At 37.4% G+C, this 18255-nt stretch overlaps 1 protein-coding gene across 7 annotated transcripts in view; it reads left to right on the top strand.

Moving 5' to 3' along the window:
• The window catches only part of tfap2d (transcription factor AP-2 delta (activating enhancer binding protein 2 delta)), a 94897-nt gene that overhangs the window by 60614 nt on the left and 16028 nt on the right, over positions 1-18255 (top strand). For 2 of the 7 annotated variants that reach the window (XM_079889403.1, XM_079889405.1), the window contains 3 exons: positions 9882-9922; positions 13866-13951; positions 14238-14466. The exons of 3 other annotated variants lie outside the window; for them this stretch is intronic. The gene's annotated coding sequence lies outside the window, so the exon portion shown is untranslated. Of the gene's footprint in view, positions 1-9881; positions 9923-10964; positions 10992-13865; positions 13952-14237; positions 14467-18255 lie in introns of all 7 variants that reach the window. 2 more of the 7 variants (XM_079889404.1, XM_079889406.1) reach the window with 2 other exon arrangements.

Genomic DNA, 18255 nt, shown 5'->3' with positions numbered 1-18255 from the left:
TGTGCCCAAACAGCTCAGTAAACACACACACACACACACACACACACACACACACACACACACACACACACACACACACACACACACTGTAAATCTGATACATTATATGGTCTGTGCATGTGTGTTTGTAGTGTTATAGACATGTTTTGCATATGTTATAGAGTGTGTGTGTGTGTGTGTGCGTGTGTGTCTATATTTCTGTGCATGTGTGTATTTGTCGATCAGTGTGTGTTTGTCAGTGTGTTTATATTTCTGTGTGTGTGTGTGTGTGTGAGAGAGATTCTGTTCCCCTGTGTTGGCCTGAGGGCACCTTCACTTCACAATTAATGGAGAGTCTCATGGGAACTTCAGTCTCCCTCTTTTACATGAAGCCTTCCTCTCCTCTTCCCTCCATCCCCCTCTCCTCACATTCACTGTCTTCTCTTTTCATTTTCAACTATTCTTGTCTCATATCTTTTCTTCTCATTTAGTCTTTTCTCATTTCATCTCTTCTTGTTTCATTTCTTCTCATTTTGTCTCGTTTGTTAGCTTAGCCTATCTTTTCTTTTTTCTCATTTGTCTCATTTCTTCTCTTCCTTCTCTTTTTGTCTCTTCTCTTAATTTCAGTTCAATATTTCGGTAACCATTTATGTGACAGTGTTCTCGTTACACGTTACATGTAGTTACTATAGTAATAACTGTAAATGATGCATAATTACATGCAACTAACCTTTGACCAAACATAATCCTAACCTTAACCTTATAGTAAGTGCATAGTTTATTATTATTACTCAGTATTTAAATATAAAATTACATTGTAACACAGACAACTTAAAAAAAAGTGTAACCAACTTGTCAATTTAAAGTACTTTATTTGCATGATTGTGTTTATGTACATACAATATTGCCAAAGCATTTTACACAAAACAATTAATGACAAGAAAACAAAATATACAATATAACAAATAACTAACTAACTAACAAAAATAGTATTAAAATAAGTTGTTAGGTAAAGAAAAAAATAATAAAAAATGTATATGATTTAAAATAGACTTATCAATGAGAAATAAAAAACTAATATACGGATAGACTGATTATATTGATCAAGGCAAATCTCAGATTTTCTTCTCTTATCTGTTTATTTCTCCTCCGCTCATTTCAACTTCTCTCTGATTTTCTTGTATCTTATCTCACATCATCTCATTTTCTTCTCATCTCATTTCTTCTGCTCCTTTGTCTTCTTCTCTCATCTCTTCTTTTCTCTGATTTTTTATTTCGTCTCATTTTGTCTATTTTTTCGGCTCATTTTTTCTTCATTCTCATTTTATCTCCTCCCTTAGTTTTTTTCTCATCATGTCTCTTCTCATTTTTGTCTCGTCTCTTTTCTTCTCATTTTCTTCTCTTCTCTGATCATTTCTTCTCTTCTTGTCTCCTCTCATCTTCCTTTCATTCCATCTCTTCTCACTTTGTCTCTTCTTTACTATTTCTTTCAGTTGCTTGTTTCTTCTCATCTCTTTTGCTCTTTTGTCTTCTTGTCTCATTTCTCTTCTCCTTTTATTTATTTCTATTTCTTCTATATTTATTGCATTTCTTCTCCTTTTGTCTCTTTTGTCAGCTCGATTTTTTGAACTTTTCTCTTCATTCTCATTTCATCGCTTCCCCTCATCTTTTCTCATCACTTCTCATCACATCTCTTCCTTCTCATTTTTGTCTCGCCTGTCTTCTCAATGTGTCTCTTCTCTCATTTTTCTCTCTTCTCTGCTCATTTCGCCTCTTGTCTGCTCTAATCTTTTCCCTTTCATTTCATTTCATCTCTTCTCACCTCATCTGTTCTTCACTATTCTCGCTCTCGTGTTTCTTCTCATCTTCTTTCATTTCACTTGTCTTCTTGTCTCTTCTCCTCTCTTATCTATTCTCCTCTTATTTTAATCTTTAAAAAAAGAAAAGAAGAATATTTTAACCCTCCAGAATATCATGAATTTCTGCAATCTCCCACAAAACACACTACAACACACAACTGAAAAACGCAACAGGCCACATTACACATTCATGTATATTTTTTGCGTGCAAATATGAAAACACATTTTCCCATCTCTCTGTAGGCCTCCTGTGTCTCGCGTGCACCACATAGGTTTGCATCTGTGTGTGTTATATTATATTAAAGCGCACGCGAAACCTTTTGGTTTATTTAGATAAAGACATTCCCAAAACCGCACAGACGGATCTCCACAGAACAGAATCAAATCTCAGGGAGCGTTTGATAACGAGAGGAACGAGGAGAACTCCTCTTTAGATGATTGCATCACCTTGTCTTCCACCCGTTTCTCTCTTTCTCTCCCTCTCTGCCTCATGATATCTTTTTAAATCCGGAGAGAACTGAAGATTTCATTTCTTCCTCCATATGTAATCAACATCAAACACGCTCATGCACTTTGTCTCACTCCCGACGACACTTTCGATCATTTCGCGCAGTCTCACCTGTGTCATCAATTAGAGTGTCTCTCAGCACAATGCATTATGGGAAGGAGTTCAGAGCTGTCAGGCATCATGAAGCGTTATCGTACACGCACGCAGCAGGAGTAATGCGAGGCGTCTGCGGTGTCAAGCGTTCTGTTTAATGTGATTCTCTCTAGTACGCCGTGTGTGTAGCTTTCTGCGGCTGCTGTTTACCGTACAATAACACAACAAGTGTGTGTTTGAAGAGTGAGTGCGCTGTGCACTTATGCGGGCTGAAGGGGACGGCACGTCACCGCTCATAAACTCATTTCAGACTGAAACCGTTTCTTGTTAAGAGACATTGTGTTACTGTGTTTGACCTGGAGCGGGTTAGATTGACAGAGCGAGGTTTATCCTGCAGGAGTGGCTGATTTGAAGAGTCTTTTGTAACGGTGAGAGACATGATTCTGGCAAGGGTCAAACGCAGGACTATAACTTTATATACATTCTCCACACATTTAGAGATTTCTACGTTGTCCACCAATCTCACATGTTTTGGGAAACGTTCATACTTTTTAAAGATCAGTCCATGTTTACTTATTTTTAATACAACACTCTTAAAAATAAAGATGGGGTTTTTGCGGTGAAAACATAGAAGAATAGTAAACAGTTCAAGAACCATTACTGTGAAAAACATTTTATAATCTAAAGTAATCCGGTATAAAGAACCTTTTGTGCATTAAAAACTACTCTTAAAAATAAAGGTTCTTTATTGGAATCTGACGTTTCATGAAGAACTTTTACCATACATGGAACTTTTACATTACACTAAAGGTTCTTTATAAGGTTCTTCAGATTTTTAAAATGTTCTTCACACTATGAAAAAAACGGTTCTTTTAAGAACTGATCACTGAAAGGTTCTTTGGAGAACCAAAATGGTTCTTTTATGGCATTGCTGCAAAAACATCCTTTAGGAACCTTTATTTGTAAGATGGATTTTGAAGGTTCTTCATGGAACCATCAATGCCAATAAAAAACGTAATTTTGAAGTTCCTGGTCTTTTTGTGAACGATTCATAAGTGCACATTATAATAACTTTCTCTAAAACTTTCCCTTTTCAGCTGAGGTCATGATAGTTTTTTAGGCAACTGTTGCAGCTATACAGTCTTTTTAATGTCTTCCAATAGTTGTCACAGTAATTTAATGCAGATTAGAGTTAAAGAAATTGGGCCCTATTTTAACGATCTAAGCGCATGGTTTAAAGCGCAGGGCGCAAGTGCACTTAGGGCGTGTCCGAATCCACTTTTGTTAGTTTAACGACGGGAAAAATGGTTGGTACGCCCGGCGCATGGTCTAAAAGGGTTGTTCCTATTCTCATAATGAGTAATGGGTGTGTTTTGGGATTTACATGCGTTAAACCAATCAGAGTCTCATCTCCCATTCCCTTTAAATGCCAGTTGCGCTTGTGCCATGGCAGATTCGCTATTTACATGACAGAATTTGATAGTGGAAAGACCGAACGCGTCTCCAGAGCGCAAACGGATCTGCTCGTGTGCGAGGTAAAAGCGCGCAAACAGACCATCTATGGGACAAGCCGGATTCCACCATATCTTTATGTACACAATAATAATCTTTTACATTGTAATCCTTTTATTTGAAATATTTGGCATGTTTGTGTGCTGCTGTGCGTCCCTGTGTGTTTAAAGCCTGGAACACACCAAGCCGACGCCGACGAACTAGCGCTGATGAAAGCCGACTGTGTTGTTGCCTCGCGTCGGGGTTAAAAGCGGCACCTGAACACACCGAGAGAACTACTGCCGACTGTCAGTCAGCTAGAATGCGCGTTCTGCGCCTGCGTGTAAATGAGACAACTGTCTATTTCTGCAGATATATTCGTCTATATCCGTCATTCAAAAAGGGAAACCGACGCTGCCGGCTGTAGATACACAGACCGTAAACAAAGCAGTGCGTGCTTACCGTTTTGAATATCAATCCTGCTAAACACTTTCTTTATTCCACTCCTCTCGTGTTTATATTAAAATATGCACCAAGGAACACTCAGGTAAGGTGACATATCATTAGAACAGCGTCTATCTGTACCGTTTTGACTTCTTTGCTCGCTGTTTTGCTATATTCTCGTGCACTGCCTCATTCACTAAGCTGAACAGCCAATCAGAGTTCCCTCTTTCGCCGACGGCCCGACGCCGATTCAACATGTCGAATCGGCCGTTACAAAGCCGACGAGGACCAATTTCAGCCGACGGTGCGGAACACACTGAGAAGATTTAGTCGGCCGACGCACGGAAACTGCCTGACGGCCGACCGTCGGCTTGGTGTGTTCCAGGCTTAATAAGCAGAGTGGACGCGCGTTGTGGACCCGCCACATAAAAAAAAAATTTGCGCCATTGACTTCAGACCAGGTTTCAGTTGGTCAATGGCTCAGTCTATTTCTGTTGCCTCAAAATATGCAATGCGCCAGAACACACCTCGTTTTCAGACCAGCAGCCCATGGGCGCACAAATGGGCGCAAATGCATTTGCTATTTAAACAATGTGGCGCAGGACATGAAAATGAGAACTGCGTCGAACTGAAACTAGCAAAAAACACGTGCGTTGCGCTTGGCGCTGCATTGCGCCAGGTGTAAGATAGGGCCCATAAAGTCAAATAGCAAATAAATGTAGATTTGACATAGAGGCATTAACATTGGGGTAGGCTACAGTACATGTACAGTAGATGCTCCTGAGGATGAACTTGACTTTTAGCGTCCCAGTCACTGTCTCGGTTCCCTGCATATTGAGGCTCAAATAATGGTGCGTTTATGTCAACAAGGTGGGAAGTTGTTTACCTCCATTGACAGATACGCAACTACCACTTTGATGCTTCAAAACATTCATAAAGAGATTGTGAAACTAATCCATATGAATTGAGTGATTTAGTCAAAATTTTCTGAAGAGACTCTGTCTAAATTTTCTGAATTTAGGCTTTTATTCACATATAAATGTTAGGGATAATTTTACGATCTCTTTATGAACTTTTTGAAGCGTCAAAGTGGTAGTCGTATAGCTGTCAATGGAGGGACAGAAAACTCTCAGATTTCATCAAAAAGATCTTAATTTGTGTTCCTGAAGATGAACGAAAAGCTTACGGGTTTGGAACGACATGAGGGCGAGTAAATGATGACAGAATTTTCATTATTGGGTGAACTAACCCTTTAAATACACAGGGAGGGTAATCAACTGAACAGAAACAAGTGTGTGGAAATAATTAACAACCAAGGAAACTAACTAGGGAACATAGGCAGGCAAAACAGGGACAGAAGAGTGAAAATGAAACCAAAACTGAACATAAACGTTACACCATGGTAACTATTTGGAATGTTCCAAATCGCATACTCTCGTTCTTCACGATGGCTAAACAAGTATGTTCTTTATAGTAGGAATGTGTGTAGTATGTTGTCATTATCATGTGACCTACCAGCGTCAGTCAGCGTCGCTTTCATTGTCATTCACAAATCCTCTCCCGTGGCCTCATGGGATAGTAAAGTGTCCATCATTTGCACACTTCAGAATCTCATCGGAAGTAGTATTTCAGTAGTATTGTGAATTCGGACATACTTCTTTTGTCACATACTGTTTGTCGCCTACTATATAGTAGGGAAGTTTGCGATTTTGGATGCAGCCATTCTTTCTTATTAATACAAGAAAAAATATTTTTTATGCTTTTTTGTTTATTGTTAATTTTTTCATGTTTTTTTTTGCTCACCAAAGCTGCATCAAAAATACAGTAAAAACAGTAATATTACAATTTAAAATAACTTCTATTTGAATATACTTTAAAATGTTATGTATTCCTGTTATGGCAAAGCTGAATTTTCATCTCTTACTGACACCAAACTGGTATTGTATACCAGGATGATCCCAACATCTGAATATAATTGCTTAATAGTTACAGTTGTGGTCAGAATTAATGGCACCCCTGGTAAATATGATCAAAGATGTCTGTAAAAAATAAATCTGCATTGTTTATCCTTTGATCTTTCATTCAAAAAAATGTGCAAAAATCAAAAATTTCATTGAAGTAAAATAATTGAAAGTGGGGGCTAAATCACATTATGAAAAAAAAGTACTTTTCTCCAAAACACGTTGGACATAATTATTGGCACCCTTTTATTAAATTCTTATTGCAACATCCTTCTCCCAAGATTACAGCTCTGAGTTTTCTCCTATAATGCTTGATGAGTTTGGAGAACACCTGACAAGAGATCAGAGACCATTCCTCCATACAGAATCCCTCCAGATCCTTCAGATTCCCAGATCCATGTTGTTGCATCTTCTCTGCAGTTCAGCCCACTCATTTTCTGTAGGGTTTAGGCTTCATTTTGTGCTCAGTGACACATTTTTGTGTTTACTTTTATGTTTGTTTTGGATCGTTGTCCTGATGGAAGATCCAACCACGGGCCATTATAAGATTTGTAGCAGAGGCCAGAATCCATGATGCCATGTATCTGAACAAGATGTCCAGGACCTCCAGCAAAAAAATAGTCCCACAACATTAAAGATCCAGTGGAATATGTAACCGTGAAGATGGGGTATTCTTCATCCCTGTTTGCACCGAACACATCTGGTGGGTTTTCTGCCAAAAAGCTCTTTTTTTAGTTTCATCTGACCAGAATCCAGTGCCTTTTGAAGTTCCAGTCGTGTCTGACAACTGAATATGCTGGAGTTTGTTTTTGGATGAGCGAGGAGGATTTTTCTTGAAACCCTCCCAAACAACATGTGACCCTGGACAACAAAACCAGTCACATGGGTCAATAAAATTTTTTTTTTAAAAAAATTGAGATTTATACATCACACAAAAGCTGAATAAATAAGCTTTCCACTGATGTATGGTTTGTTAGGATAGGACCATATTTGGCCGAGATACAGCTATTTGAATATCTGGAATCTGAGGGTGCAAAAAAATCGAAACATTGAGAAAATCTCCTTTAAAGTTGTCCGTTTATGTTCGCGATTGTGCAGCATTCACTCACAAAAATATATTTTTTAATATATTTACGGTAGGAAATTTACAAAATATCTTTGATCTTTACTTAATATCCTAATGATTTTTGGCATAAAAGAAAAATCGATATTTTTGACCCATACAATGTATTGTTGGCTATTGCCACAAAACCAGTGCGACTTATGACTGGTTTTGTGATCCAGGGTCACTAATGTGGTGATGTAGGTTTTTTTATTATTATAATAATTTTTTTAGGCTTTCTGACCCCAAGACTCAACTAATCTCTGCTATTCTCCAGCTGTGATCCTTGGAGAGTCTTTGGCCACTCAAACTTTCCTCCTCATTGTGCATTAGGACGATATAGACACACGTCCTTTTCCTGGCAGATACGTAACATCTTTAGTTGATCGGAACTTCTTAATTATTCCCCTGATGGTGGAAATGGGAATTTCCAATGCTTTAGCTATTTTCATACAGGCACTTTCTATTTTGTGAAGCTCAACAGTCAATTTGGCCTTTGTGTTTCCTCATATTTATACTTCTGTGAAACAAGAAGTCATGGCTGGACAATTTCATGTTCCTAGTCACCCTGATGCGCTAAAAAACAAAATATTAATGGGAATATACTTCAGAGATCAATTAATGGGAATAATTGTGTCAAATGTGTTTTGTAGAAAAACATTTATTTCATAATTTGAGTTTCCCCCCACTTTAAATTCTTTTACTTAAATGAAAGGTTAGATTTTTGCTAATTTTTTTTAATGAAAGATCAACAGGATAAACAATACAGATTTATTTTTACAGCCATCTTTGGTCATATTTACCAATAACTCTGACCACAACTGTATGTTTCTGATGCTTGAGCATTCTTTATATCTTGTCAGGTTGTTACTGCAGTAATATTGTCACAGTATTGTGTGTGTGTGTGTGTGTGTGTGTGTGTGTGTGTGTGTGTGTGTGTGTGTGTGTGTGTGTGTGTGTGTGTGTGTGTGTGTGTGTGTGTGTGTGTGTTTAAACTCAGATTGACTGATAGAGGCTTCAGGGAATTTGCTCATGGCTTTTGCCTTTAACCTTTATCTAAAGCGAGGTTTTGATTTGAAACATCTCACTGGCATCCGTGACACTGCATTTCAGGAATGAGTTTCTGCAAAATCCAGACGTGCGTCTCTTCAGACAGTCGGCTGTTTAGGTTATCTTCCTCACACGGAGAAGCTGCGAGTTATCATGCTGTGTGTGAGAGAATGTGATATTGTCTCTGCGGCGAGTGGGAAGGTCTGCGCCGCGAAATTAGAATATCGGCTCCTGTGTTGTGACTGGCTTCTTTGAGCGAGCTCACCTGTGTGCTTCCTGCTCATTAGCATTCTCATGCATATTAATAAGGAGCAGAGGCGCAGCACGCCCTAGCTTGGCCGCAGGGCATCATGGGAGATTACTTGCATGCGTAATCCCGCTGGCTGGAGTTGGTCCAGAACTCCACAGCTGTCCGTCAAAGCGCAGGCGGGCAGAAGGGCATCAGGGTGTGGCGGGGCAGGGCAGTAAAGGGCTAGCGTTTAGCATGGGCTTAGCATTAGCTCATCAGGGATGAAGTCAGTCTCCTTTTGAATCGTAATGAGATCGCTTTCAGTTTTTTTTAAAGGCAGCTTTGCTGATTAGCTTCTATTTAGTTCAGGATTCTGCTCTCTAAATGTCTAAAACTAGTGCTGTTTGCTCTCTGATGTATCCAACACGTAATTCAACCTGTTGACTTCTCAGATTCATTAGGAAGAAGTGTCCAGTGCTAAACTATGAAAACATGTTGCTGAGACGATAGAATCACTTTAATCGATTTTTTTATAGAATAAGAATGAAGTCTCTTATTCTTATTTTAAAGCGGCATTTATTTGACCAAAAATACAGTAAAAACAGTAATATTGTGAAATATTATTACAGTTTAAAATAGCTGTTTTCTAATTGAATATGTAATTTATTGCTGTGATCAAAGCTGAATTTTCAGCACCAGTCTTCAGTGTCACATGATCCTTCAGAAATCATTTGAATATGATGATTTGCTGATCAAGAAACACTTATTATTATAATTATTATCAATGTTGAAAGTTGTGCTGCTTCATATTTTTGTGGAAACAATGATATACTATTTATTTTTTCAGGATTCTTTGATGAATAGAAAGTTCAAAAGAACAGCATTTATTTGAAATGGCAAACTTTTGTAACAATATAAATGTCCTAACTGTCACTTTTGATCTATTTAATACAAGTACAGTGTATTAATATTTGTATTTATCATAAAAGTGGTCCATGCAACATATTCCACTTTCAAAGTTATGATTCATACTGAACCCTGAACAGACTTTTATGCTGGTTTTGCATCCATTTTTGAAAGTTTTAGTTCCCATTCATTGCAAATGCAAGGAAAAGAGTGACCAGCACAATTCACTAATCATATTTTCTCCTTTTTTGTTCCACAGAAGAAAGACAAGTCATATAGATGGTTTGGAACGCCATGAGAGTGAGTAAAAAATATTTATTTCTATTTAGTGAATAAATGTATAAAAATAAGAGAATCTTTATTTGTATGTGTTATGTTCACTCTTAGAAGAAAAAGGTTAATAGAACCTTAAAGGTTTAAAGGGTTCAGGCGCCTCATATATAGAAACTTTTAGGGCTTCATGGGATAGTTTTATGCATTCAGTTTTAATTCATTAATTTTTATTTAATTAATTTTTTATTGTGATTCAATTTTATGAATTGAACAGCTTATAAACATACTTTATCACTAGAAAAAAAAACTTTTAATCATGAAATCATAATTTTAGACATTTATCCCTTTATAGAATCTTTTTGGCCTTTTAAATTGAGTCTAGAACCCTAGAGTTCTGTATCGAACCCCAATGATGCTTTTGTTTTTCTGGCTATTCCTTTAAATGTGATGACACATGTTGCTTCATTGCTTATAATGACCAACACACAAGAAGAAGCCAGTTTCTTTCATAGTAAAACATCTCCATGTTAGGTTAACCAGCAGTGTCATCAGGGGAAGGAAACATGTTTTTCAACTAGATCTAACTTCAGCCTACAATTCATTTACTATGAAGAAATCAACAGCTGTGTGGACCCCAACTGATCCCTGAATCAAGTGTGTGTAGTTATTAAGCTATAGCCTTCATGCATCATGTCTGAGAATACATCGCAGTTAACAGTGTGTTAATCACACAGTAGTAAAAGTTGTAAAAATAGGCCACAATGAACTAGATAAATGTGAAATCATTTTCGGTATTGGTGTTTTATCTGTATTTTGAATTCCGCATTTCATTTTGTTGTGTTTTAGGGTTAATGGAAATGTCATTACTGGATAATGTCCTGGCAAAAGAAAATGACCTGTACATTTTCTGTTTTTATTTTCTACACATGAAATCATAATTGACCCTATTTATTTACTTTCTTGATGCATGTTTCCCAGTCTAATTGTGAGCAGCTCATTAATGCATGTTGTTCCAAAGACAAAAATGTTTTTGAAGTCTTTCAGTGCATGAAACTAATTTTCTTTTCAGCCGACGCCACAAGCTGTGTTTTAAAAGGTATGCATTCAGATCTGACTGCATTCTGGTACGCAACACCCACTTTTCATCATCCAAATAAGTTCCCAGTAGATTAAATCAAGTCCGTCCCTACCTTTTTTCTCATTGACATTGAGCATTCGGTTTCTCTTGAAAATATTACATCACAGAAGTGAAATTGGTTGCAAATGCTGATTCATGTTGACTCGACTTTCTCTAGCCCTAAACATTGTCTCCGTTAATTTGCTCGGTTTTCTAAAGGCAGCCAAATTAAAGGTGATATATGTAAGATTTTATAATGATAAAATACATTCTCTTAACCCAGTTTATAGTTCATTGACCACTATCAGGCCTTGTCCACACTAATACATTTTCGTTTGAAAACGCATCTTTTTCTCTCCATTTTGGCCTTCCATCCACACTGAGGAGGCATTTTTAGCAACGAAAACCGTCTCCAAAGTGGATAAATGTGGTTTTCATGTTGTAGTGTGGACTGAGAAATCTGAGGTATTTAAAAATGATGAAGTTTAGTCATGTGACGCATATTGAACCCATAGATATTCATGTTTATACCGGTATTGTGCCTCATTCACTTTCACATAATTGCTAAAATATGTTGCTTTGCACACTCTTCATATCACAGTCCTGCAAAGATGACAGAAAATTCACTCGCATTTGCTGTCCTGCGGCAAAACATGAGAGCAGTCGCGTTTTAGACCAAACATGCAATGGTGAGTGAGTGCGATCTGGACGTATCAGTGAATTGGTGAGATATTTTGCTAAATAAAATGATCCTGCCAGTAGAATTGCGTGATAACTTTATTATGTCTGTCCCATCTGTATCATCTCAGTGAGCTTTTATGAGGGTTTGCGCATGCACTGTAAGGTGAATTTAGTGTTTTCGACGTTTCAGTGTGGATGAGAAACTTTTGGAAAATGCTAGTGTGGACGGAGAGCGGTTTGAAAGAAAACTCAGTTTTCAAATCTATCCGGATTAATGTAGACGTAGCCTTTTTATGTCATCAATGGGTTTATCTCTCCCAAAAGTGTAAATATTGAGCCCCACTAGCATCTGATCTGTCAATCTCTTTCCAGCTCAGCCTATAGTGTGAGTGTATGGCGTGGCTACCGTAGCAGGCGGAGCCAGAGGGTGTGTGCCAGTGTGGGACCACGACGCGTTACATGGAAAAAGACGTTCAGATTCGGGTACAGGAGTGAAAGCCAAATTTTGCTGCATTTAGATTACACAGGTCATAATCACATCAAAGCGAACATGGCATTGAGTTGCAACGCCCTAATGGACGCTTTAATACAACATCATCATGCACCCGTTCAGAAAGAAAATTTATGTTTACTTTGATGTGTCCAGTGTAGACAGTCTCAAATAGTTGTGGCGCTTCATGCCAAAAAATGCGCTTGGTGAAGAAAAAATGCACTCCAGGCAGCGTTAATTTACTCAATTGTTTACTCATGACACATAGCAACACATCTAAAAGTATTGCCAATATGTTGGACCTTTTGAAAGTAGCTGCTTTTACCTGTTGAGATATGCTTTAACACACACCTGTAAGAGCTGGAGGAGCGATGTGACGCGCAAATTACAGTTTGCAAAATATGATTTATTTTTTCAGCTGGGTGTCACTAGTGTTGCAGAAACTACATACTTCACCTTAAAGGGATAGTTCACTTTGAAATTAAATTTTGGTATGTTTTAGCTTACCTGAAGGGCATCCAAGATGTAGGTGTCTTTTTTTCCGCAGTAGTTTCAATTTTGATATTTTTAGGTCAAACCGTTCTTGTCTGTCAGTCATATCATGCAGGTCTGTGGTCACTGTCTCAAAGAGCATGCACAGAGTCCAAATTAAAACAATTCCCCATCGTCCAAATTAAACAATTCCCCATCGTAAGTACACATTGATGGCCTAAGACACGAAACGAGCGGTTTGTGTGAGAAAACAAACAGTATTTATATTGTTTTTACCTCTTGTAACACAGCCACGTCCAAGTGATCTGAGGGCGCGAGCGCATCCTGCTGTGTGACGTGTGCGCAGACTGGTGCATAGATATATACACTAGAGGTCGCCTTGGCTACGGCAGTTCATTGGAACGAATGTCTTTAATGCGACATCTAGTGTATATATATCTATGCACCAGTCTGCGTACACATCACACAGCAGGAAGCGCGCGCGCCCTCAAATCACTTGGACGTGGTTGTGTTATAAGAGGTAAAAACGATATAAATACTGTTCGTTTTCTCACACAAACCGCTCGTTTTGTGTCTTAGGCCATCAATGTGTACTTACGATGGGGAATTGTTTAATTTGGACGATGGGGAATTGTTTTAATTTGGACTCTGTGCATGCTCTTTGAGACAGTGACCACAGACCTGCATGATATGACTGTCAGACAAGAACGGTTTGACCTAAAAATATCAAAATTGAAACTACTGCGGAAAAAAAGACACCTACATCTTGGATGCCCTTCAGGTAAGCTAAAACATACCAAAATTTAATTTCAAAGTGAACTATCCCTTTAAGTAAAATCCAAAGAAGAGATGATTGCTGTATTTTTTAACTCTTTCCCTGCCAGTATTTTTTTTTTTTTTAAGTTGCCAGCCACCACCAGCATTTTTAATCAGTTTTCATTCACATTTAATCAAGTTTCATGGCCATCAGCATATTTAGCTGAATGAATATCTGAACAAGCAATAAATCAAAAGCAAGAACATACCTTCTGAACAGATTTTGAATTTGGGGTTTTCATAAGCTGTAAGCCATAATCATCAAAATTATAACTTTTGCACGATATTCTAATTTTTCGAGTTTCACCAGTACATATGAGATCGCTTGTTTCTGCTTCTTCTTCTCCTGTGTTTTCTGATCATGACTGTAATAGCGCCCCCTACCACATCACAGTGAAAACACGGAAAGCTGGAAAATTCCGTCAATGGCGGGGAAAGAGTTAATTGAGACCAACGCAAGGTGGGTGTGTTTCAAATGTGTTTATTCATCAGTGTTTATCTCTTTGGTGCAGAAAAGAGATTCCACATTTGCTGGAAACTGAATGTTTGGAATGAAGTGTTGCAGAAGAGCAGTATTGATCTGTCCTCTTCCAGCACTATTAGTGTTTCCACATCATCAGATGTATGAAAGTGTATGCCCGATATATGTGTGTGTGTGTGAGAGAGAGAGGGAGAGATAGAGTGAGCGGTAGGGAGCACAGTGGGGTTCACCTACTGTGTGAATACTAATTCCGTTCTCTTGGCAGGTCAGGGTCCCTCTCCTCTCGACATTTACCCATCTGCACCGCAGCACACACTCTCACACTCAGCTCCTGTGGATTACCTAGGCCGCAGGACAGAGCCGTTTCTATGGAAACCTCATAGCAGGCCGCATGAGTTAACCGTACACCTCTTGTAAAGTCTCTTCTCTTGGTGTGTGTGTGTGTGTGTAAAGCACAGAGCGCTGGGTGAACTGCACACCGACCTGCCACTCAGGTAATTATTGCACTCTTTAATGAAAGACAGAAAGTCTGGTTTTATGTTAATGTTTATCAGTGACTAGATGACACCTGTAAAACAGTTTAAAGAAACACTGGAACCACATTTAGAGAGATTACAATACATACACTTCTGTTCAAACGTTTTGAAAGAAACGTTTTAAGCATTTCCTACATCAGGAAATGCTTAAAACGGTAATATTTTGAAATATTATTGCGATTTTAAATAGATGTTTTCTATTTGAATATATGTTAAAATGTCATTTATTCCTGTGATCAAAGCTGAATTTTCAGCATCATTACTCCAGTCTTCAGTGTCACATGATCCTTCAGAAATCATTCTAATATGCTGATTTGCTGCTCAAGAAACATTTCTGATTATTATCAATGTTGAAAACTGCTGCTTTATATTTTTGTAAAAACAATTTAAAATTTTTTAGAGAGCACAGCTTTTAATTGAAAAAGAAATATTTTGTAACATTATAGATGTTTTTTGTTTTCACTTTTGATCAATTTAATGCATCCTTGCTGAATAAAAGTATGAATTTCTTTCATAAAAACAAATGATTACTAACCCACAACTTTTGATAGTGTACAATACTATATTCCCAAGTTAAGTTTAATCAACAGCATTTGTGGCATTATGTTAATTACCACAAACATTAACATTAATCACCACGTGTCTCTCCTTTTCTTCAAAAACTAATAAATAATGAAAAGAAAATCTGGGTTAAAGTGAGGCACTTACAATGGAAGCTATCTTTAAATGTTAAAATCATTTTTCAATAGTGAACCCACAAGATGTAAACAATATGATTGTTATGATTATGTTTAAAACAATCACTTTCTAACCTTTTCTGGGTGAAGTTATTGAATTTTACAACTTCGTCTCCATGACAGTGCAATGACGTAAAAACCCCAAAATGAAAAAATTAAGGTTTAAATAGCTTTACAGTTCCAATAATACACACATGTTAACAGAAAATATAAGGAAAGTGCATTTATAAAATTGTCACATTTTAAAATTCAAATTTCACCATAAATCACCGTAAAATCCATTTTTTTCTTTTTCATTGTAAAGAAAAGGAAGGACAAGTATATATTTTGTACTTAAATATTCCTTTTAAATAAGTTCACATCACAGTGCATTTACATAGTATAGTATTTATTATACGAATCAGGGTGTGAAAAGTATGCAGTTACACATTGTTATTGTACATATGTTACGATACAGCAGATTACACAAAATATTACAATACACAATCACGTTTAATTACAGTTCATGTTACAGTGTTGAATTATTCTGCTTGTAATTATACAGTTTTTGTTATTGTAGATGATTACGTGAGCATTTAATGTTACATGAACATCGTGATATACTGTGAAGGAAAACCCAACAGGTAGCTGTAAAACTAAACCAAGACCATGTTGGTGCATCTCATGTGATGAGGACAGTAATGAGAACAGGAAAACGGACACACTCTGAAGACGGAAGTTGTCATTTTCAGCCACCTGATATTGTGTGTCGAAGTGAAGCGGTGTTAATGTCTATACGAGACATGGTATATTACAGGGTATCTGACATTGAGTGTGCGCTTGTGTGTGTGTAGGTTACCATTTGATTGACAGGTGAGCAGAGTCTCAGTGCTCTGGGCTTCATAATCAGCAGCTTTATTCCCAGCACAAAGGATTGTGGGAAGAGAGGGATGAGAGAAGCCGAGAAGTGCAGAATAGTAAAATTCCCGGAGGAGAGGAGGGGTTGCCTTCTCTCCTTTGTTTATTTCTTTGCTTTCCTTTGAACAGGTTCTCAGTGTGTGTGTTTTTGGGAGCGCAGGTAGTGTATTTGGTGTATTTTTGAGCATGTGCACTTCTCTGTGTGTGTATGTGTGTGTTTTTTGAGAAGAGTGTTGTTCTCATTATGACTGATAGATCAAAAGCTCGATTAATTTCTGAGCACGTCTTCCTGGTGTTGTTGATCCAGCTGTTCAGTGCTGCGCAAACAGCCTCTCTCTGATTGGACGAACTCTTAGTCAGTCAATCAAACGTGGGTGTGTCCAGGTGGAGGGGGGGCTTGGTGATATTTTTGTATCTGAGATGTTTTTCCTGCATTATTTTATTGTTTCTGAAGTTTTTTTTTTGAAGTTTTTTCTTAAAGAACATTCATCTGGATATGTAGAGGTGGGCGATATACCGGTCCGGCAGACATGATTAACTGGTAGAAATGTGTCAACTGGTAGAGATTTTGGACTATGTCTCTATCGCGGTTACGCTCACGTCACGTGACATTGCTATGCCGTCAGGAAAGCATATCATTTGGATGTGTTTTTATGCATTGCGTTGTGATTTTAAACCAATGAAGCGCAATAAAAGACAACTCATTTCGTATATGTGTGCGGCACGTAAAGCCACTCTTCATAGAACGCGTTTTTCCATTCTACTGTGCTATTTATCCATTGTTTTTCAATGTAAACACGTGCTAGACTGACGTATTTAACCATTGCTCTCGCGTCTTTTGCAGCGTCCCGCGCATGACACGGCATTCTGTTGAAAAATGCTGCTTTCAAGTTAAAACAAGTTCAACGTTTAAAAAACGCGTCTCTAGACCGTGTGCTTTTTTCTTCCGTTCCACTGACCTGCGTCTCTGTGTGAACCGGCCCTTATGGACCTTATTCAGAGCAGCGCCATGACTGTGAGGGATAGACTTACCGTGTTTTCAACGCCATCCACTTTAAAAAAAAAGCTGTATAAAGCTCCTAGATCACTTATAATTTTCCACAGCTCGGCTATTGGAGATTTTTGTCTCTACTGAAATTCTAGGAAAGATATTTTTGCAGTGTTTCGTCAGCTGAACAATCCAGAAACACGTATGTCTTTCCCTCGCAGCCTCGCTTTCATTCCCATTAAAAATCAAAGATGGCGCTGCTGTGAATACACTGTAAAAAAATGATCTGATCAATAAGTTATGACAACGTATGTTTTTTACATTGCTTGAACTCATCATTTTTAAGTCAGTTCTCACGTCAACGTTTTCAAGTCAACGTAAATTGAAATTTAAGTTGAAATTGACTTAAAACAAGTTGATTGTCATTAATGTTAATCAAACAACAAAAGTGAGAAAATTTCTGACTGGTCTTGACTAAATCACTTTTGTAACTTAAATAAGAATAAATGTATATTTAATTTACACAGTGAAGACTATGCAGGTTTTTTTAATACATTTTATTACTTTATACAATTTATAATATTTTTTTTCTAGTGCTTGAAGTTTTTCAGGTAGATCTATTTCATTTGTGTCTTTGTTCTATTGTAGTTTGTGGTCCTATTGCTTGTAATTAGTTGATTTGTTCTAATTTTGTCACTGACTGTTTACTTGTCTTATGTAAGCTTGAGAGTTTTTTGTGAAACTGAAATTGGTGACAAATAATAAAATTTAAGTGGCATCAAAAGTTTTGATATAAAACCTTATTCAAAGCAAAAACAACTATATTATGATATACATCATTATCGATCATAATATAAAATTACTAATTTCGTCGTGTTATCGATCATAATATAAAATGACTAACCCCCCCCCCCCACCCACCCACTGGTTATGTGGAATTTTAATTCAAAACTCCAATTTTAATCAGTTGTAGAAACTGTATATTTGCAAACACATACAGTCTTCCTATGAGTTCCCATTACTATTTCTTCCTTGGATTAACCACGTTTGCTGTAATTATTCTCATTTTGTAAGTTGTTTTGGATAAATGAATAATTGTAAAATGAAATAAATTTAGCACTGGAC

This window comes from Squalius cephalus (assembly GCF_949319135.1).
Source record: "Squalius cephalus genome assembly, chromosome: 12".
NCBI classification, from domain to species: Eukaryota; Metazoa; Chordata; class Actinopteri; order Cypriniformes; family Leuciscidae; genus Squalius; species Squalius cephalus.
Note: the sequence above shows the minus strand (reverse complement) of the source record. Positions and strands in the feature narration are given on the sequence as shown.